Raw genomic sequence first — 22,543 nt, forward strand, 5'->3', positions numbered from 1 at the left:
AGAGGGACTGAAACCCACGACTGAATCCAAATGTCCTGCTCTTCCCATGAGATCCTGCTGCCTTCCATGGACCTAACGAAGCTGACACCAGACTGGCGGTGTTTGAATGATGCACAAGTGAAACAATTTCTGTCACTGCTTGCTGTGGGCAGTGAGTGTGCTGATGCATCCTGGGTCATCTTCTTTGCCCTAGAGAGCCTCAAGAAAGGCCAATACCATGATTTCCAAACAATCTGGAACAGTGTGTATGTGTGTGTGTGTGTGTGTGTGTGTGTGTGTGTTTAAAGTTTTAATTTTGAAATAATTTTAAATTTACAGAAAAGTTGTATGAGTTCCCATATACCTTTCACCTAACTTCCTTTAATGTTAAAATCTTACACAACCATAGTACAATAACAGGAAATCAACATTGGTACAATACTATTAACTAAACTGTAGACTTCATTTAAATTTCATCAGTTTTTCTACTAGTGTTCTTTTTCTTTTCTAGGATCCAATTCAAGATCCCACATCATATTTAGTTATGGCTCTTTGTCTTCTCCAATTTGTAACACAGAACTGTGTCTTTTAAATTAAAATTAATAAAGGTTTATTTTATTCTTAAAATGCCATGGCATCTCTGGAAACAGCTTTCAATACTGAAAATCCACCCTGGGAATTCCTGGGTATATGTGATAACCAAGAAAACATCCTGAAATAAAGAGCCAGAGTGGCCCTAAAGACAGAAGAAAGAGCTGCTCTTTAAACAAAGGGAAGAAAGAGTTCGCTATGATAATCTAGATAGGTCAATTGTATTTAAAATACCTTTCCATAGAAAATAAATCAACAATCAGATATTACTCCCTGGAAAAGCACACCGTACCAGACAGAAATCAGTATGACTCCGTTTAATGGAGCAGCCATGAAAGATTAATTTGCTTTTAAATTAAAGGACTTGAATTTGTTCAGTCTATACAGACTGGGTAACTTGATAACTAAACTCAAGTATAACAAAGGGTTATTAGAAAGTACTGAATTTCCTCTACATATAGACCTCTTTTTCTAAATTTTAGCAAAAAAGTCGCTGAGCTGTCAGTGATTCTAGTTCAAACCCTAGACCCTTGGGAAAGTGTCAAGTCTAGACCCTGTTCAACTTATTTTATGAGAAGTGGTAAGAGGGTCCTTTATAAACCTCAGCAGGTTACCTCCCATTCTTGAGGGTTCTAGGTTGAGCATATTAATTGTAAGACGTTACTGGGGAATTCTCAATTAACAGAAAAGGTACTGTTTTTTCAAATTCCTACAGGAGCTTAGAATCCCTGAAGAGGAAAGATTAGAAGGCATAAACTGTACACACTGAAACTGAAACAAGGAAGTTTAGTAAATCACGAGTACTTCTAGAGTGGTAAAATGAGAACAAGCTAACAAATGAAAAAATACAGCTGTGAAAATGAGAGAAAACAATGTCTCTGTGGCTTAGAAATTCATCATCCAGGAAATGAGGGAAGTCAGAGGGCTCCGCGGAGATGATGCCATAGCAGAGGCATTAACTGCAGACTTGAGCTCATCAGCCACTCCCGCCAGTAAGGCTGTAGGCAGTCTCAGTTTCCTCAAGTGTAAAACGAGGATAGTAACATCTGTCTGTGGGGGCTGTGCCTGGCAGATAGAAGGACTCGTCATCATCAGGGTCTTTTGGTTCTTTGGTGCGAGGCTGGCATTTAGGTTAGTGTCTGAATTTTCCTGAGTCAGGGATAATTTGAGCCTGGGACACATCTCCCTGGGCCGCTCTGGTTCAGATCCAAATCTCTGAGCCTGGGCCATAAGTGACTCCTTGCTTAAGTGACTCAGAGAAGGGACTTTTGAAAAACAGGCATTAGTTTAGCTACATTTGTTCAACAACAATTTCCAGATGGCTAATCTGTGTAAATCAAAAGCTTATCAGATTTTTGGATCTTATTTTATTGTAGCAGAATTCTATAGTCATAAAACAGTATCTAAGATACTCACAACTAACTCAGCAAACCTCAAATAGCTATGAATCCAGCAAAGTGTGCAGGCTGCCCGGTAGTTTAACACTGGTTAAAATCAACTTGTTTCTAAATATCAGAGTCCTAGGCATGGCCTCAAAGTCTTTCCTTTGTTTACTGGGACTACTTGGTTCTTTTACGAAAGATACGGGAAGAGTTCATCCTTAAGAAGATTTTAGGCAGACAATGGAACAGCTGAGACAATGGCTCAGATGAAATGTTATTTCAATTTAAAATTCTGGTGGGTGAGTCTGATTCTGCCGATTTTCAAAAATTCTGAAAAGGTCACAACATTCCAGAACAGTGAATAATTTTCCTCTCAATGGGTTTTTGAGTCAAGGCTTGCCATATCATTAGCCCTGGAAGCTCTTTCCTATATAAAAACGTTTTTCAAGACCACTACTAATCTTCATCATGCAAAGCACTATTATTTTATTTTATAGATAGATATGTTAAAGACTATACAAGTTTGTGATTTTTTTTCCTCCCTCAAGATCAGAAATCGAACATGGGTTGTTTAGGTCAGATGAAGCCTTACAAGGTGTATGTTCCCAGTATGGTCACTGTACATCTAGGATTGTGTCTATTCTCTGCTTGATCACTTTCCCCAGGAGCTACTGAGCTCAGTGGAAACAATTCACACTAACTAAACACACAAGAGGCTGGCTCTCATAAATCATAATATCAACTCATGAATTCAAACTAAGAACTATATCTAGCAGTTCTCTCTTGGAAGATCCCATGCATTAACCCCATTACAGAAAAGAGAATGACATATTCTTAAAAGAGATGTTTCCATTATGTTGTAAGCTCTTCTCTTCTAAAAGGACATTTCCATTTAGAGAACCAGTATCAGCTCCTATAAACACAGAATCTTCTTTCTTTAGTGGAAGAGATAAAAAGGCAAATACTCCTTCATTTTCCCTTTTTATCATTAGCCAGATTGTAGCAGGGACTCTCCACACCCCAATGTCTTTTCTCCATTTCTTCCCCTGAATTAGAATTTTTTGCGGGGCACATGTCTGTACTTTCCAGCTTTCTTGAAGCTGTGAATGGCCACACGTCTCAGTTATAGCCAATGTGAGAGGTGCACATGGAAGTGTCCAGGAATCATGCTTGACAGAGCACTGAAGGTGCCTTCTACTTTCTGCTTCATCCCTTTCTGCACCCTGCTCCCTGTAATATGTATACAACCATCTTGCCCAATAAGGATACGGTTCTCACCTTGCTCAATAATACTCTCCAAAAGGAGGGTAAAGTGCAAAGAGGGAAAAGGAGATAATTGGTAAAAGGTCTGTGATGCCAGGAAGCTCCATACCAAACCTGGGCCATCTTTCATGTAATAAATTTTAATCTTGTTTTAAACTACTTGTTGTTTTGGGTTTTCTGTCACTAACACCTGAACCCATTTGTCAAATATACTGATGTTCTAGGTGAATACTATTTTAAATTATTTTGTATTAACAGACCATTTGGAATATCAGACCATGGATCCTAACTCTAGTTCAGAAAAATATGATTTTTGCTAAGACTATACATACCATTAGCCTTCTGTCATGACACATTAGATAACTAATTAGAACACAGGAAATCCACCATTACAGTGCAATCGTCTCGATGTGATGCAGGAAGTAGTCTGGGACCATCAGTAATACATTTACCAATTATCTTCACAGAACCATAGAGTTAAAGATGATCAGCACTAATTAAATACGAGTCCAAGTGCCCCACTTTACAGAGGAAGAGCCTGAGGCACAGAGAATCTGAGTTTTTCAAAGTCAAAGGCTGCCTTTTAAAAAACAAAACTACAGGGGCAGATGGGTGGCTCAGTTGGTTAGAGCACACGCTCTGGGCAACGGGACTGTTGTTTCGATTCCCACATGGGCGAGCGAGCTGTGCCCTTCACAACTAGAATGAAGTCAATCAGCTGCCGCTCAGCTCCCGGGTGGCCTGATGGCTCAGTTGGTCGGAGCGTGGGCTCTCAACCACAAGGTTGCCAGTTCAACTCCTCAACTCCGGCAAGGGATGGTGGGCTGCACCCCCTGCAACTAAGATTGAACACGGCACCTTGAGCTGAGCTGCCGCTGAGCTCCCGGATGGCTCAGTTGGTTGGAGCACATCCTCTCAACCCCAAGGTTGCTGGTTAGACTCCCATAAGTGATGGTGGGCTGCGCCCCCTGCAAGTAGCAATGGCAACTGGACCTGGAGCTGAGCTGCACCCTCCACAACTAAGACTGAAAGGACAACAACTTGACTTGGAAAAAAGTCCTGGAAGTACACACTGTTCCCCAATAAAGTCCTGTTCCCCTTCCCCAATAAAATCTTAAAAAAAAAAATAAAATAAAAAAAAATAAAAATAAAACTATAGCCACAAATAAGGAATATGCTCTGAGGATTGTACTTACATGTATCCTGTTTCCAACAACTCATTTGTACTAATACATAATCACTATTTATCTCCAAATAAAATACCTAGCATTTAGCTCATCAGGCTCACATAAAAATAAAAAATGCAGCATGTAACTATAGGTATCATACAATATATCTGAGTTATGCAGAACACTCAGCAGGAAAATTAGCTACAAGAGGAAACTAGCAAATAAAAATGACAGTGGGGCAACAGTTTTAGTTACAATAGTCCAGTAGAGTTACACTATCCATACTGAAAGATGTACCAACAATCATGACATTATTCATGTATACAATGACATGAATCTTTTCCACATTCTATACCGGAACACCATTCTTTGGTTTGCAGCTACAGTAACTGTTTATAGGGTTTTTCTCATCTTTGTGACTAACAACCAGTCATGGGACACCAGCCAACTTTCTTTATTTTAAAAAAGTCATTTCATTTCTTCTTTCTATAGGATAGGTCAGTGTGCCTCTAAGAATCTTAATATGACAAAAAGGGAACATAGATAGACCTTGAAAATATGCTAGGTAAAAGAAGCCAACCACAAAGGACTACATATTGTATGATTTCATTACATGAAAGGCCTAGAATAGGCAAATCTACAGAGACAGAGTAAGTTAGTGATTGCTTAGGGCAGGGAAGCGGGGAGGATTGGGGAGTGATGGCTAGGGCAGTAGGATTTCTTTTTGGGATAACGATTTAAAAAGTTCAAAAATTGATTGTGTTAAAGTATGCACAACTCTGTGAATATACCAAAAGCCAGTGCATTGTACACTTTAAATGAGTGGACTATATGGGATATAAACTATATCTCAATAAAGCTGTTTAAAAAAACGGGAGGGAGAGAACAGACTTAAGACAACCATCAAAAATGATATATCTACAATCTCCTAAAAAGGTAAAAAAGTTTGTAGTGTAGTTAAGTAGTCACAACGTTTTATATTGTTTGACCAGCCGCAGCTCAGCAGCCGGGCTACGCTGGCCGTGTAACTAGTCTCATAGTTATGAAAAGCAGCGAACTGAGATGGAGCAGAGATTATTTTGTGTGCACTCTTTCATTGTCCCATCCCTTGCCTAACAACAACACGTTATTAAAGGAGATGAACTACACTCACACTAACTCTGAAGTTGTTCAACTATAATACATTCAGTAACTCTGAAGCATTCCATTATAATTACCCCTATTTGAGGCTAAGAGGCAGGGACTCATCAAGGCCTCAGCGTTAACAGATAGTAGGGCCAGAACTTAAGTCAAATTCCACATGCTTTTCCCTACATCACCCGACTTCTTTTTTGCCTTTATCAAAATAAACTTGTAACTTATGGTGCAAAAATATATGCTTAAGTTTTTCTGAGTTGGAAGTTAGTCTGAATAAAATCTAAATGTGGGCTCCACTGATTTTATTATATTTGTGGTTAGTTATCTTAGCTTGAAGAAAGTCCTGAAATTCTTCATGAGGAGCCAGTTTTCTTCAGCTTTACAGGTACTTTTAAGTCAGATCATGTGTAAAATGTGAGAAGAATACTAAAATTAAAACCTCAAATCTAATAAATTCAGAAGTAAACTGTACCTTAACTTCATTCAATGTGGTGGTTTTAACTTTTCATTAAACTTCATTAAATAAGAAACAAGTTTCTTACCACAGGATGTGGAATTTCTATAAATTCAGACTGAACAATACCTGGCACTTAAAAGATACTCAATAAATATGTATTGACATGAATAAAGACAGTACATCCAAGCAGCATACTAGATGAAATAATTGAAATATCCCTAAAAAGACAAAAATCACCCTTGTTTCTGGCAGAGGAAAAAAAAGGAGAACGTACAAGCTTTGTGGCCTCCAAAGAGCAGAGCTTCAACCCCACCAATCCCTGTGCTCCAGCCCACACAGCAAGGAAACAAGAAAACAGGACAAGGGCTACACCATGGGACCCAAGGCCAGGGGCTATTGGCTACACTAACTGAGGGTGAGGCAGCAACACAGCTGAAACACAATTCCTAGAGGGCTCTTTCTATCTTCTGTCGAATAATGAAAGCAACCCTACTACTCAGCACCTAGCATAATGACTTGTACGTAGTAGGTGTTTTACATGCATCTGTTCAATTCAACAGGTAGGAAAATGTAATTTGCAGCACTAAAACCATTGTAGAGTACTGATGAGGAATAATCAACTTTTATGTGTAGCTCAAGGAACTAAAAATAAGTATACTGATCTTATCTCTGGTCTTTTGAGGCATTCCTTTATAATGGCATTCTTTATCTTTCAGAAAAGACCCAGGGTATTATTATTTTTAAATAAACAGCATAATTGTACCAAGGGTTTGCCCTAAGGAGAAACCACACTAGCACATACTTTTAATGGCCTTCTCAAATAATATGATTAGAGGCTGTCTAGGGATGGCCACTAAGAACAGTGACCTGTTTAATTTTCATTTCATATCAAGTTTACTTTCCCCAGAATAAACACATTCAGAAGATAAATTAAAAAAAGACTGGCTCAACGTTAAGATTGAGGACAAATAAGGCTTTATTTAGCATAATTTTATTCCATAAATGAAGTTAAACAAGAGGTATTATGAGAAACTATGATCATGGGACTCTCCTATAAAGTACAATTTAAATAAAAAGAATGATATTCAACGGAGAAGTCTCCCTACCTTTAAAGATATTTAAGCATTAATTCTATAGCATATAATCTTGATTTCTTTTGTCTATACACAATTTCATGAAAACAGTGACAATATTTATTTTGGGGACACACACACAAACACCCCAGTGTATTTAGAATGAATGGATCAGCCATTCAGGGCTGGGCCAAATTAACTGGAAATCTCACAATTTTTTAATACTAATCTAGTACTCTTTCCTCTCCACTGCTGAATTCTAGCCTACAAAAGGCTTTCAGATATCTCCACCTTTAACTTTCAGAGCAATTGGCATACACATCTCAATTGTAAAAAGAAAAGCACTCATTCACCTTTTGCTGCAGTACTTAGAATTTTACTGTACTACTCATTAAAACAAAAGGTAAATTCAATTCCTTTTATTTTGATTCAAACTCATTATCTTTTATCAAGAACACAGCAGTATCAACTTACTTGGCAGTCTTTCATACAAAATGTATTTCAGGGTAACCCCTAGTTGATGAGGTAAAGGTTTTCTTTACAGAATTCCTGCTCATAAGAAGAGAAGAGATGACAGAATAAGAAAATCACCATTTTGCCACAATGGATGCAATAAATGATACTAACACAACCATCAGTGGAGTCTTTGAGCCTCTCAAGAAGTAGGGTAGCCAGACACACCAGGTGTGTCTCTATAAGCACCTCCTACGCATTCTTGCCAAAAAACTTAAATCTGGTTTTATTCAAGCCTCTAGAGCTAACTTCCATTTTTAGGAAATACAGGGAACATAGCAACAAAGTTGACACCGTGATGAAGCAAACAGACAAATCGCAAATGTGAGACGTTCCACAGGACTACTGACCCGATTGCTGTAACTAGTTCATGACACACACAAAAACGTGGGGAGAGAGGAAGAGGGGAGAAAATGCCCTAGATCAAAATAGACATGAGAGACAATCCCACTGTGAACAGACCATATCTAAAAAAGATATTCTTGAGACAATTGGGCAAGTCTGAATAGGGTCTAGCTATTAGATGATACCAAGGAGTGTTAATTTTATTAGGTGTGAAATGGCATTTTGGTTCTATAAGAGAACATCTTTATATTTTAGAGATGCATATAGAAGTATGTCAGGGTATATGTACATAAATGCCTAGGATTTTCTTTAAAACACCTCAGCAAAGAAGGTGAAAGAAAAAAGGATAAATGAAATACATGGAAAAATCTTGATAAATGTTGAATCTGAGTGATGGGCATATGGGAGTGTGTTGTACTATCTCTTTATTTTTGAGTGTATTTACAATTTTTTATAATAATAGAAAGAATCTCACTAGAAGAGAAAGTACAGGTAAAACCTATTAAGCAATATTAATCACAGGTAGAAAATAAACAGATCGATGAAAAAATTAACATGGCAGTTGATTATTTAGAAATTGAGTGAGGTATATGGAAAACATAAATTGTTCTCCTTGTATCATATGGTCAGTACTATAGACTGACGGTTTGTGTTGCCCCCAAATTCATATACTGAAACCTAAATCTCAGTGTGATATCTGGAGGTGATGAGGTCGTAAGGGTGGAGCCCCCATGAATGGGATTAGTGCCCTTATAAAAGAGGCTCCAGATAGATTCCCCATCCCTTCTACCATGTGAGGACACAGCAAAAAGTGCAGTCTATGTACCAGGAAGTGGGCCCTCACCAGACATGGAATCTGACAGGGCCTTGACCTTTGACGTCCCAGACTCCAGAACTGTGAGAAAGTTTTGTTGTTGATAAGACACCCAGGCTATGGTATTTTGTTATAGCAGCCGAATTGGACTAAAACGGTAAGACAGCTATATAAATATACTGTTTTACTCCTAATGTATATTCCACTGAAAACCCACCGTACAGAACAGGCAGTTTTACAGAACATATTTTAAAAAACTTTTAGAAATGTAGCTGCCCACTTTCTCCCTTCAGAACTGTGTCATGATTGTATATAATTCTGGAGTTCTAAATGAATGGTGGTAGAGAACTGAAATAGAGAATATTAAAATACAGAAAACAGAGGTCACAGCTGCATTTTTAACTGAATGCTGGTGTGTGAGTGTGTGAGTGTGTGTGTGTGTGTGTGTGTGTGTGTGTGTGTGGTCATTTGATCAGTTTTCTAAGAACCCAGGATCTACTTCACATCCCTCCTGAAAGAGTATTTTAACGTTTAGTATGTAACATTTATAATGTATTCCACAGATAGTGCTGACGAAAGATCTTTGGAACTCCATTTTCTAATTATCTTCCAAGTAGTTCGAAGTAAACCAAACAGAAAATCAATAATCTTCCAGAAAATCAATAATCAGGAAGTAAACAGAAAATCAATAATCTTCAAAGCATAAAACATTTTATTTTTGGGCAGACGGATGGCTCACTTGTTTAGAGCGTGAGCTCTGAACAACAGGGTTGCCAGTTCGATTCCCACATGGGCCAGCGAGCTGCGCCCTCCACAACTAAACTGAAGACAACGAGCTGCTGCTGAGCCTCCGGAGGGGTGGCCGGATGGCTCAGCTGATTAGAGCGCAAGCTCTCAGCAACAAGGTTGCTGGTTCAATTCCCATATGGGATGGTGGGCTGCACCCCCTGCAACTAGAAAGGGCAACGGGATCTGGAGTTGAGCTGTGCCCTCCACAACTAAGATAGAAAGGACAACAACTTGACTTGGCAACAAGGCCTGGAAGCACACACTGTTGCCCAATAAAGTCCTGTTCCCCTTCCCCAATAAAATCTTTAAAAAAAAAAAGAAAAAAAATATTAAAAAAAATTTTATTTTTAATAGAGCAGTGTTTCTTAACCTTTTTTTAGGGTTATGGACCCGTCTGAAAATTTTGCTATAGAAAAGAAAAATCTACATATTTTAAAGGATTTTATCATAGTTCTGAAGGCCCCTGTTGGAAACCTCTGTAATACAGTGTTTTCATAGATAAGCAATCTAAAGAAAGTACAAATTCATCAACTCAACACCACAAGCCTCCCATGAATTGGCTAGGACTTTTCAACCCCATTCGCCACTATTTCTCTAAGTACCACACTTTAGTCAAACGTATTAGCTGTGGTTCCCTGAAGATGGCCCCCTATCTTTGCAACTACCACTATCGGCATATTCTAGGCGACCCCAACCATCTGATAAAAGTCTGTCTATCCCTCATGATCTTTCACAAGCAATGCAACCTCCACGAAACCTTCCTTGATCCCAAAACCTCCCTCTGAACTTCAGTCTTAGGTCCTTCTATACTTCAATACTTTTCTCTAGTTTGTATCATGGTCTATCAAATACGTGTCTAATCTGGGATTCTGTGTGATACAGCAGTCAAAATGAAAGTATCACCAAGGAAGTTCTTACCATGTGTAGTGGGTTGAATGGTAGCTCCCCAAAAGATATGTCCATGTCTTAACCCCAGGAACCTGTGAATGTGACCTTATTTAGAAAAAGAGTCTTTGCAGAAGTAATTAAGTTAAGGATCTGGAGATGAAATCATTTTGGGTTATCCAGACCCAAATCCCTAAAAGACAGTGTCTTTATTAAAGAGAGAAAGAGCAGAGGGCCATGTGAAGACATGAGCAGAGATTGGAGTAATGTAGCCAAAAGCTAAAGAATGTGTGGAGCCACCAAAAGCTGGAAGAAGCCAAAAAGGATTCTCTCCTAGCGTCTTTCAAGGGAGTGCAGCAGCGCAGCTGGCACTCTGATTTCAGATTTCTGGCCTCCAGAACTGTGAGAGAATACATTTCTGTTGTTTCAGGTCATCAATTTAGTGGTAATTCGTATGGCAACCTCAGGAAACTATACAGCTCCTTTGTCCCATTCTAATACCGGTGAGTCATTTTTATTTACTGCAATAGTTTTATAATGATTAATTACTTCCAGAGCATCAGAATGTAGATGCTCGCTTAATTTCTCCTTATTCTCCACTATTTTTTGCAACAGTCTCTGAATTTTCCTTATCATAGTCTTCAAAAGTGCCAGTGCAGGATAGTGGAGAGCCATATTCTTGTGAAAGGTGGCAAAATCACCTGTGCTATGTGGTGGGTTGGAGGATGAAGACTTGGGTTCTAAACCTGACCTTGTGGAACCCGAACAAGTTACTTCTTTAGCCTCCTGTTTTAAAGCTACTGGCATAAAAGGTTTTTAGTATAGGTTAGCTAAGGTGAAAGATGATTTTCTGGGTACACACACTGTTGCTACTGGCTACTGATAAACTGTTCTATGATTTTTAGAAAATATCTTTCTCACTACCACAAAAATTCCTTCTGCCCTATTTTCAGGGACAATAAGTTTAAGCAAAAATTTTTATTTAATTATAGCTAAGCATGAGATTTCCAACATATTTCTGAAGAAGTTTTGCAATTCTTTTGCGCTAAAGGAATAGAATGAAAGCCTCCACCTTTGACATCCATCCCTTCCCACCCATTTCCCATAAACTACATTAGCTCATTTTTGGTATTTCATCATCTGCCAAACTTTTTCTTTCAGTCTAAGATGAAGAGCCTATTTGGATACAATACCTAGATTCTATCTCAAGTTTACAACACTGAGCATAATTTTTCATGCTCAGAGTTGGGAGAGAACAATAAAGAGATACACGTAGTTCATAACTTTGTGGTTTGCTTAGATGAAATTAATAAACATAGGTAATGGATGATAGAGCACCATTCAATCTCCACATTCGAAAAAAAAGTTTTTTTAAAGGCAACATACAGCATACTGATAACTGTGAAGTTATTAATTCTAAGAATTCAATAAACATTGTCATCAAATGAAATGAATGCTCATTATACCTGCAGTTCTTTTGTTCTCAGTTCAATTATTAAGACATTAAGTCTGCTAAAGGAAGAACTGTATCTGACACAAACACGTTTAGTTAGGAAAACATAAATAACTGACAAAATGAGACAGAAGCCCATGGTTTATATAGGAGCAAACTTTGTAATCAGAGGAAAATTTTTACTGATCCAAATGACCAGAACTTTAGAAGAGAATGAAAAGAACAGGCAAACCTCATTTTAAGAAAAGTCAATAAATGAAAGCAGGAACTTTGAAAGCAGGTAAACTGAAAGTTATTTACAATATAAAAACATCCACTATAGACAGTTTAGCAGTAAGCAACTCTAATATACCTAAAAGCATTGAATCCATAAACATTCAAGTTGCACGACACTTTTCCAGAGCAAGTTCACAACTCAATGTGAGGTCCACTTGGAACACTATCTCAAAAGTGGCTTCCTTTCCTTGCCACTCAGGCTGCTCCAACTCCCTAGAGCCCGGTGGAGTTGCAGAGCAACTCTCTGTTGTCAGATGGTTCTTAGGGCAGATGGAGGGCCCAAGCTGGTTTTCCCAGGAATGGCCAACCAAAGTAAGGCCACTGGCCAGCTACTCCTGGTCCAGCTGGCATGCAACAGTGTCTGGTTCCTATCTCCAGAGCAGGCGAGGCTCAGCCAGCTGGCTTTCAATGCACTGCACTAGTTGGAATGCTCACAATTCCTTTCAAACCATCTGGCATTCCTTTTGAACCCTAAATTTACTCAACTCTACACTCTGATGTCTGAAATGCTCAGATAATTGGAGGAGTCCCCACTGCCTACCTTGATAAGAAAAGAGACAGAGTAACTGCTAAGTTAATTACTTCAAGAAACATTTCTAAAATTCAAAACTGCTCTCAATTGTAGCTTGTGTATTATCAACTTTAAAAATCTAAACTATTCCCATGATTATTAAGCAAACTTTCAAAATAAAAATCCAGACAAATAATAAGGGAATAGACTACAACAATTTAACATGCAGAAAAGTTGTAAGAATCCCTTAAGGCTAGCAGGACATAACTCTCCTTACTCTGAACTTCACCTGAGCCTGTCTTTATCCCTCATGTGGCCCTCAGAGTGGACTTTGTATTGCTACATATATTTATCTTCCCAGCTAGCTAGTAACAGTGAAAACAACAGTGTCTTATAGCTATTTGAAAAAAAAAAAATCTGTTGATGATGTATTGGCTGTTTTAAAAGTTCCATTTCCAGAAATAAGAAAACTTAATGTGGAATAACATGAAAAAGCAACCTCACTCCTGGGCAAGCCAAATAAACAAAGACCAGGACTTGGCTTGAAATAAAAATATTTTATCAAGTGAGTAAAATGATTTATCAAATGACCAAATTGCTAGCAAGTGCTATAGGGTGCTCATGTATCAACTGTAGATCATTTTACCAATCTATCACGTGGGGGTAACCTGGGGAATAGAGAGGCAAGGAATCAGAAAAAACAAAACTAAAAATAGCCTAGTCACATTTACAGCCAATATATGAGAGATGTAAGTACTCTGAACAAAATAGTACAATGACCAAGTCAGACCAAATGTTAGAAACTGAAGAAAGCTACGCAAATAATAATTATAATTATTCTTCATTACATTTACCCCCAGGCCAAGTACTGAGTTTAGCTTTTTACATGTTATCTCATTTGACCCACAAAGCAAACATATGAGGTGGGTACTATTCTTCTTCTTCTTTTTTTAATCTGTATATTCTCTCTCTTTTTTTTTTCTTTCCTTTTTTTAACAGGACTTTATTGGGGAACAGTGTGTACTTCCAGGACTTTTTTCCAAGTCAAGTTGTTGTCCTTTCAGTCTTAGTTGTGGAGGGCGCAGCTCAGTTCCAGGTCCAGTTGCTGTTGCCAGTTGCAGGGGGCGCAGCCCACCATCCCCTGCGGGAGACAACAGGCAACCTTGTGGTTGAGAGGACACGCTCCAACCAACTGAGCCATCCGGGAGCTCAGCGGCAGCTCAGCTCAAGGTGCCGTGTGCAACCTTAGTTGCAAGGGGTGCTGCCCACCATCCCTTGCGGGACCCGAGGAACCGAACTGGCAACCCTGTGGTTGAGAGCCCACTGGCCTATGTGGGAATCGAACCAGCAGCCTTCGGCGTTAGGAGCACAGAGCTCCAACCACCTGAGCCACTGGGCCTGACCCGAGGCGGGTACTATTCTTATTTCCATCTTGCAGATGAGGACACAGAGAGGTTAGGAAACCTGCCGAGGTCACATGGCAAAGAGTGAAAGAGCTAGAATTCAACTCCAAGCAGTCTGACTCCAGAATCCAGGTGCAAGATTGCCAATGTTAAATTATACTTATGAAAGAACGACATGTAATGTAATGCAGGGATAAATTTAATGATTAATGTTGTCTTCATATTTTTTTTCAACTCTAAGTGTAGCAAAAAGTGGTGATAATTAAAAAAAAAAACGAAAATTGGTTTTGTTAGAAATTTTTAAAAAGAGCTATTAATTCTACCAGGTTTAAAATGTCAGTTGTGCCCGTTTTGGGCCATATGCTGAGAAGGTACTGTGTCAGTTGCTGTCCTCATAGTGGTAACAAGACAGATGAGGTCCTCGTCTTCCTGAAGCTGACCTTCCAGTGGGGGTAAGAGACAGAAAAATCAGTCAACAACAAAATTAGTATTACATAGGAGGTAGGGAGGAAATGTAGACTTCTCTTTTGAGACATTTAACCATGAAAGTAAACAGAAGGGATGGATGGGAAGTCAGGGAAAAGTTGTTTGTTGTAATTTTTTATTCTGTTTTCAAAGAGGGGCAATATCAGAGAATGCATGTATGTTGGCATGAATGGTGCTCTGGAGAGCTGCTGATGCAGGACAGAGGGCACAAATGCAGGAGTCCAGTCTTGAGTAAGCATGAGGAGGAAGGAATACGGTGGGAGGGGAATTGGCCTCTGATAGGAAGATAACAAAACACGGGTCCTAGGGAAAGTAGATTTCTCGATTTGGTGAGGCGAAAATGAGGGGGATATCTGTCTGATAACTTCTAAACCCTCAACGAAGTATGAGGCCTGCTTATCAGTATGGGGAGGGGTGGGCTGCTCATGAGTTTAAAGAGTGGGGAGAAGTTTATTAAATAGGTATATGTAAAAATATCTTATTAGGAATCTGGCAGCTTTCCTGGGCAGTGAGTGCTGAGACCCCACTCAGATTTTTGGTCACAACTCTGAAGGTCTCCAGTAATATTCAGCCACTCATATGCATTCATGGAAAAGCTAGATGAGGGATAAAGCAGCTGTAAGTAGGAAAAAAATCATGGGTAAATAATTATTTTTAAAAATATGTATCTATGAGATAAAAACAAGGTCACTGAGAATGTCCAATCAAGCTGTGGTCTATATAGCTCCATTTGTCTCCATCTTCTCATCACAGACATTCTTGCAAATAATATATTTGTCCTACTTAGTCATGACATATTTAATCACAAAGCTTAAAGATTGTTTCTTTTTGGTCACGAATGGTTCTGTCACTTCCTACACTAGATTTAAAAGAATGCACCTGCTAGCCTTCATGTTGATTCCAGAGGTGACTGTGTTTCACTGCTTGAAGAAACTTTCTCTGGTGCTGATATTTCCAGTGATCGTTCCATTTTAAAGTAAAAAATGAAAAATTACCACTACCACCTTCCCGTCCGCTCCCCTCCTTCCCCCCCACCCCCCGCCCCCAGAAGGTGCATGCTCTTGATCATTCAGCTGTACTCCTAAACCATGGCTCAAGACCAAACATTCTGGGGAGCACTCATGTCTGCACAGGTTCAAGGAGAGGACACAAAGACCCCACCTCTTGATGGAGGCATGTCAACATTATAAAGAATAGCATATTGGGTGGGATGCAGTGAGTGTGTGTGTGTGTGTGTGTGTGTGTGTGTGTGTGTACATATATACCATATAGTCATTTTGGAAAATATTATCTGTCCCATGAACAAAAGGAAAGAAAAATATGTTTCAAGGAGCATCCTGAAATATCAGGAGCATAAGGGATAAAGCGATCCTAAAATCTTCCAAAGTGGGAGGAAAAAGGAAATGGGGATTAGAATGGCATTGTATTTCTCAAGAGCAATACTGAAAGCTAATGGAATAATGCCTTCAAAAGAGGGACACAAATTTTTAATCTAGAATTCAATGTCCAGCTAAACCACCATTCAAGTGTGAGAGTAAAACGAAGACATTTCCAAAAATGCAACTTCTGAATTTAGGACAGAACTTCAGAGTTTGTAGGAAGCTTTCTCAGGAAGCTACTAAAAAATGAGGGAGACACAGAATCCAGGAAATAAAGGATTCAACACAGGAAGAAGGCAAGGGAATTCCCAATATGATGTCAAAGGGAAGTCTTAGATGACAGCTAGGAAAACAGAAATGAAACAGAGATTACCTGAAAATATTGAGAGATTATTAGTTCTGCCATAGAATTTGAGGAGGAATTAGTGACTGGTACCAAGAAAACTAAGCAAATGAAAAACAAACAAAAGAGGCAATTATTTAATTTAGGAGAAATAAAAGTTGTATAAGAAAGAAAATGTAATAGTATCCTACATGGCTATTGTGAGAATAACAGGTACAATTTACAATGTTACAGTCACATAATTACTGAATACTGACTTAACTGAGAACTACCAATAAAGTACAGGCATGAGTGAGGGATGGAGGATAACTGTGTGGGACAACTAAGTCCTCAACTTCCCAAACAGAAGTCCACAGATAATATCCAAAGGTGAAAAATCAAGAAATAGCAGTTTAAACATTAAAATGAAATAAAGATAAAGGTAAATACTAGAAGGAACTGCTGAGAGTTGAAAGTGGTTGAACCATATGAAATAGCTGATTTTTGACTACTGCCCAATAAAAAAAAGGCTATTTCATACAGTCGAAGCTAATCCATTATAATAATTTTACTTTGTTGCTGATTTTAGAATATACTGCCATTTGAAACAGAAAACAACTGTTGACAGAAAATGCTCAATAGAAAAAAATTCTGCTTTTTATTATCAGACATTGTTGAGGGGATACTGTATCCCAGTTTGGGGTAATTAAGTATCACCATACATGCTATTAACATCACTAACATAACAGTATTAGTATTTCTAATGAATATAAAGAATATATTTACTACTAAAACAGCATTTAACATAATTTAGTCTATTTTGATGATACAGAAATTACTTTAGAATTTTTTCTTCAATCATCATACTACATACAGGTAATGCTAAGCTATGGGTTGGTAAAGATTTTGGTTAACAGAATGCTGAATAACAAGGCCAGGATTTTTCTGGGTTCCTTTGTTGATTCAAACAATAGCAAAGTCACTCTTGCAAAATTAAAGTTCCACAATATTGCAACATTATGCAAGCTTATTTCAGTGATAATTCCGGTTATATTACTCTGTTTATCTAAGACTTCCCCTTTGGTTTGTCTCAAGGGGACACTTAAAAAAAATCAGATGCAGGCAGTTTATAAAATTATTGTGGTTGCTTCAATATTAGTGACACTAGTTAAGGAAGTTAATGAAGCCCTTGTTTTTAAAGTTAACTTATTTTGAGTTATATTCATTGATATTAAACATGTATTTAAATTCTACATCATAAAACCAAAACTTCTCCAAATTGAAAAGTCAACTTTTACTAATTTTAACTTTTAAAATAAAAGAATTTGACCATGATAATATAAGGTAAGAATTTTACCAAAACTAATGGATCTCGATACAATCAACGGAAAGTTTCCCCTTCAAATTAAAAGCAAATGTTTTTAACAGAGGGAATATATATAAATAATGCTGTGGAAGACTGCTTAGTTTAGATTTAATTTTGCACTGAAAACTACCAGGAATTAAAATACATGTGATTAAAAAACAATCTTTAAGAGAACTTTAAAACTGAACGAATTTAATTATTCATATCATCCACTAAGCTCCTCCTAATTTTTTACCATCACTATTTTGAATCAAAATCATAATAAAAATATATTTGGGAGGTCTGTTTTTTATAATCCAACTTCAGCTAATTTCCCATCACTCTGCAAAATTATAAGGGTAAAAAAGAAACTGAAAATGCAATCAACTATCTTCTAAAACATAAAATATGGTTTAAAAAGAGAAAAAGGTCCAAATGAAACAGGAAGGAATAGCTGGTGCTATCACAATTGCTTGTTTTTAATTGGTCCACATCAACTGTAACTCTTCACAACTTTTCCAAGACAACAAAGTTAGGCAGTCAGTCCTACTGACCAAGCCAGAGTCTGTGGGAACCTGCAGAGCTTTCTCTCTCTCTCTGGGGATGAGGACAGTGATAAAAGGTGTTCTGTTTTCCAGTAGTCCTGTAAGAGGAGCCATTGAGCTGGGATGCACAACCAGACAACAGAACACAGGAAAATTCAGATCAAAGCAAGGGCATACATGCCAGGGTAATATGAAATAAAAACCCTGTGCCAAAGCATTAAGAAAAAAAAAAAAGCAAGGAAGTGGACAGAACCTGCTGGACCACCTTCTTATTAACAGGGAGGCAGGAAGAAACAAAATCTGCCTGTACTGAGGAGCTGAGAAAACAGTGTCCTAGATATATTGGAGTATTTCTATAGACGTGTATATGAGTATAGAGACATACTACCAATGAACTAAACCCAGAAAGCAGTGCCCTACATGTACTGGACTATTCCCAGGTACATATATACAAGTATACTACCGTTAAATAAATCCAAAAGCAAAGTGTTCTAGCTATACAGATACATGAGAATATAGACATACATTTCCAATGAACAAAACCCACTGGTTTTACTGTAAGAAACAACAACGACAACAAAAAAACTGTTTGAAAGAACATCAAAGGTAGAATTGGGTGAAGGTCTGGTAAGTAACGTCATTTTCCCTCAGATCCCTTTTAATGATCTCCGAATGATTTCATAGGACGGACACACACACACACCAGGTCTCCGGAAACAAAGGAGGGTCCTTAATTCTATGGCCTGTGGAAGCACGCGCGCCCCCCACCCACAGACTGGAGGCCACCACCTGACTTTCATTAATGAGTAAGCCGACGGCAGAGATCGCACCCCAGACCACATCCATACACACAGTGACAAACGGGCACGAGACAAATGCCACAAAGAAAGGGGAGGAGCAGATGGGGACCAGGAAAACACTGCCACGCCGCGGCCCCCGAGGCGCGTTCCCATCGCCAACACCGAGGCAGCCGTCCTCGCCATCCTCGTTCTCGCCTTCCAGCACCTCCCGGCCGCCTCCCACGCCCGGGGACCCAACGCCCCGCATCAGCAAGTGGGGCGTGCGGGGCGTCGCGAACCTTCCCTCTGTGACCTCCCGGTGACAGCCCGCGCAGCCCTTTGTGCGGGACTCACCCTCCAGCCCGCGGCTGACCCTCCTCTGCGTCCCTCCTGGCCCAGGGCCGCCGTCCCACTCCTCCCCGCCCCCCGCCGGAGCGCCCCGAGTGTGTGTGTGGGAGGCTGGCGCGGGCCCGCGGTCTCCTCAGCATCCCGAACCCGGACCTGCCCTGTCATCTAAGCCCTAGCCCAGGGGCGACGGCCTCGGCGCCCGGGCTCTAGCGGGGTCACTTACCCGGGAGCGCCGGGGGCGGCGGCGGCGGGCGTGCGGGACCGTCAGCGCCGGGCGGCGGGCTGCAGGCGGCGAGCGTCCGTCGGGACCGAGCTCCGCTGAGGTGGCGGCGGCGGACTGCGCGCGGCGGCCCCCGGCGAGGGGCGGGCCCGGAGGGGGAGGGGCGGGCGCCGCGCCTCTCATTCATGCAGCGGGGGCGGGGTGAGGGACCCGGATGCCCGGGCAGCCCCGCCCACCTCGCTGAGGGCGCAGCTTCAGAGTCTACAGTACGCAGGCGCGGTTGCTCCCGGGCCCAGCCTAGTCCCGCCCCACCCGCTGGGGAAGTCCCACGGCCGGAGCTGTTGAGGATGGACCCACTCACTCAATCTGTTTAATACTTTTCCTGCCGCGGAGAGACCCACTGCCTCAATATGTTTCGTATTTTTGCACGTCCTATAAGCATTTTTAAAAGTGAAACCTTCGAACGCCACCTCCTTCCTAGCATCCAGCCTGCAGCCCCTGGGGGCACAGGAGTGCCCACTTGTTTGATGGAGAGAGGGTGCACACTGCCCGCTTCTTCCACCTGTCTCTCCTGCAGCAGGTCCTCTCAGCTGAGTGCTGGCACCTCTGTTATGAATGAGACCCAGAATCTGCCCAGGTAGTGGAGAGAAGTGTGAAGCAAAGAATGCATTCCTTTGTTTATTTGCATTGACCTTGTCCCTTCAGCCCACAGATCCCATTCCACAGGGCAGGCTAGAAACTGATCTCGGTTTTAGGGGGCTCAACCCTTACTGTAATTCCAAGGCCTAGGATCTGTTTAATGCATCTCCAAGGATCTGGGGAGTTCTCTTTAGCAGGCAGTGTGTTCTGCAGAGACACCCTCCTGTTCCCAGACCCTTGGCTTTGCCAGTCTTGGGCCACAGTAATCTTTGGTGATGCCTCAGCCTGCTGCAGGCCTCAGCCACCCCTCTGAGGCTCCTCAGCTGAGTGTGTGGGCACTACAGCTTAGGACTTACAAAATGATTGCCCCCCTTTCCCTCAGTCTACATGTCCCCCTCTGAGGTTTTCCTTTCTTCTCCTACCTTCCAGGCCCCCTCACATAAACCATAAACAGCTCAGTGGCTTAATGTTGGGAAGCAAAAATCATCATGGAAAGTGCCTGCGGGCAAGTTCCTTCTGCTTTGGCAAGCCATAAACCTCCAATGCAAGGGGGAAGTAAAGACTAACATCAGTGTACATCTTAAGAAGTTACCCAATAGTCACAGTCCCCCAAGTGAGATATAGGCATGTGCTAGGTAGAGTGTGGCAAAAGGAAGGGTGTGGGAGACCCATTCTTCCTCTAAAGTTGCCTGTCAACACCTATGCCCCTGCTAATCAGGGGTCCTTTGCCCTTCTCTCCTTTTCCTCCTAGCTCTCATTCAAGGCAGGAGGGCCTTCTCAACTCCGATTTGCTCATACCACTCACTCTGTCTAAATCAGGCCTCCTATTCTCTCTTCAGGGCTACTGCTGACGTCTCAATCCATGCTCGTGCAAATCAACTTTCATGATATATACACCTGCCCACATTTTTGTCATTGTCTCTTTTCCTGCCCCACTTGGCACTTTGACCCTGATTTTCCAGCCATTTCCAGAGCAGTACCATGGTGTTTCACGCTTAATGCCAATGTTCTTGCTGTTCTCTTGACTACGAAAGCAACACTTATCTAGGAACACTCAAAAGTCACTTTTTAATGATGTCTTCCTTCCTGTCCCCACCTTGTTGACAGTCTTTCTTTTGGAATCCTCACCTGTGCCCTGTACCCACTTTCCTTTCAGCACCAGGCATACTTAGGGTTCCTACTTGTTTGCATATTTTTCTTCCCCACCAGAAGGTAAGCATCTTCAACTGTAGGAACAATGCTTCCTCGAGACCTGGTGCACAGTAAGCGTGCAATGGTTTTTGGGGAGGAGATGTTCCCTGGTGGGTCAGGGAGGATCCAAAGAGGAGAGAAAGGCTGAGCTCCCTTTTCTTTCTCCTCCCTTCTGGTGGCTTCTTTCCGCTGAGCTGTGTTTGGGAACTCATTTGGTTTGTTTACAAAGCATAGCTAGAAATTCGCTGTAGGGTAGAGAGTGGAGTGGCTCCAGCTTCATGTCCTTTGTTCGAGTGAAAATCAGGACAGAGAGAAAAAAGAGAGAGGGAGAGAGAGAATGCAAGGATGTAAAGAGTAGGGCTGTGCTCAACTGCTATTTTCAGGGAGACCCATTTTATGAAAATTTTGTTGAGTCATCAGCCAGCCCAACTGCCTTTTGGGGTCAGGGAGAAAGTCTCCCCTTGGGACTGGACAGGTAGAACCTGGCCTCAAAGTTTCCACAACATAAATGACAGGATCCTGCCCTTCTGTCCCTAGTAGTGGATTGTTCCTTATCCCCATTGGGGGAGAATTCAAAGTTTCTGGTCTCCTGGTATTTCCAGGAGATTCACCTGCTGGTTCATGATCCTATCTGTCTAGTGATACAAAAGGTTCTACTCCCTGCCTTTCCACTCCCAACTACCTCCCTTCTCTAGATAAAATGCATATGGGGGTGGGATGTGGGTATATTACGGAAGGTCTGGGCAGTTTAGGTGGGTACCCCAAACACAGGCATCCAGGACTTGAAGTAGTAGCTTTCCCAGCTAATATGTTCCCTTGTTCCATGTGATGGAGGGACGGGTAGGAAAGGCTTCACTGTTTAGGACTTCAGAGGATGTCCCTCTTTCTCTCTATCTCCCCTGCCCCCTGTCCTCTCCCATCTTCTTTCTATGTTATACTTACTTCAAAGCATTTTCATTATCCTCAAACCATGCCTCAGAAAACGCTGCCCCTACCCACGTAGTCAGAAGTCCTTCAAGACTCCTCTATCTTCTGGAAAAGAGATAATATCTAATTTTAAATCAAATGTCTGTGACTAATTTTGGAATAGCAGCTTTCTGGATGGTAACTGTAGTGGGGGCAGAGGCTGGTTTTAGTCGTCTTGGATCTGGTGCTAAATACAAGTTGTTTTGAATGACTGCCTGACCGATAAAGGTAAAAATCAGTCTTTCAGACAGAAGCTAGAAATCAGAGTGTCCACAGCCCAACT

At 40.8% G+C, this 22,543-nt stretch overlaps 1 protein-coding gene across 2 annotated transcripts in view; it reads right to left on the reverse strand.

Annotated features, from left to right (window-relative positions):
* Positions 1-19,588, reverse strand: part of RNF24 (ring finger protein 24) — a 72,100-nt gene extending 52,512 nt beyond the window's left edge. The window contains exon 1 of one of the 2 annotated variants that reach the window (XM_033095420.1): positions 19,468-19,588. The gene's annotated coding sequence lies outside the window, so the exon portion shown is untranslated. Of the gene's footprint in view, positions 1-19,195; positions 19,421-19,467 lie in introns of those variants that run through there. The other variant, XM_033095422.1, reaches the window with a different exon arrangement.
* Positions 19,589-22,543: the final 2,955 nt, after the last annotated feature.

Source organism: Rhinolophus ferrumequinum, chromosome 23 (genome assembly GCF_004115265.2).
Source record: "Rhinolophus ferrumequinum isolate MPI-CBG mRhiFer1 chromosome 23, mRhiFer1_v1.p, whole genome shotgun sequence".
Taxonomy (NCBI): domain Eukaryota; kingdom Metazoa; phylum Chordata; class Mammalia; order Chiroptera; family Rhinolophidae; genus Rhinolophus; species Rhinolophus ferrumequinum.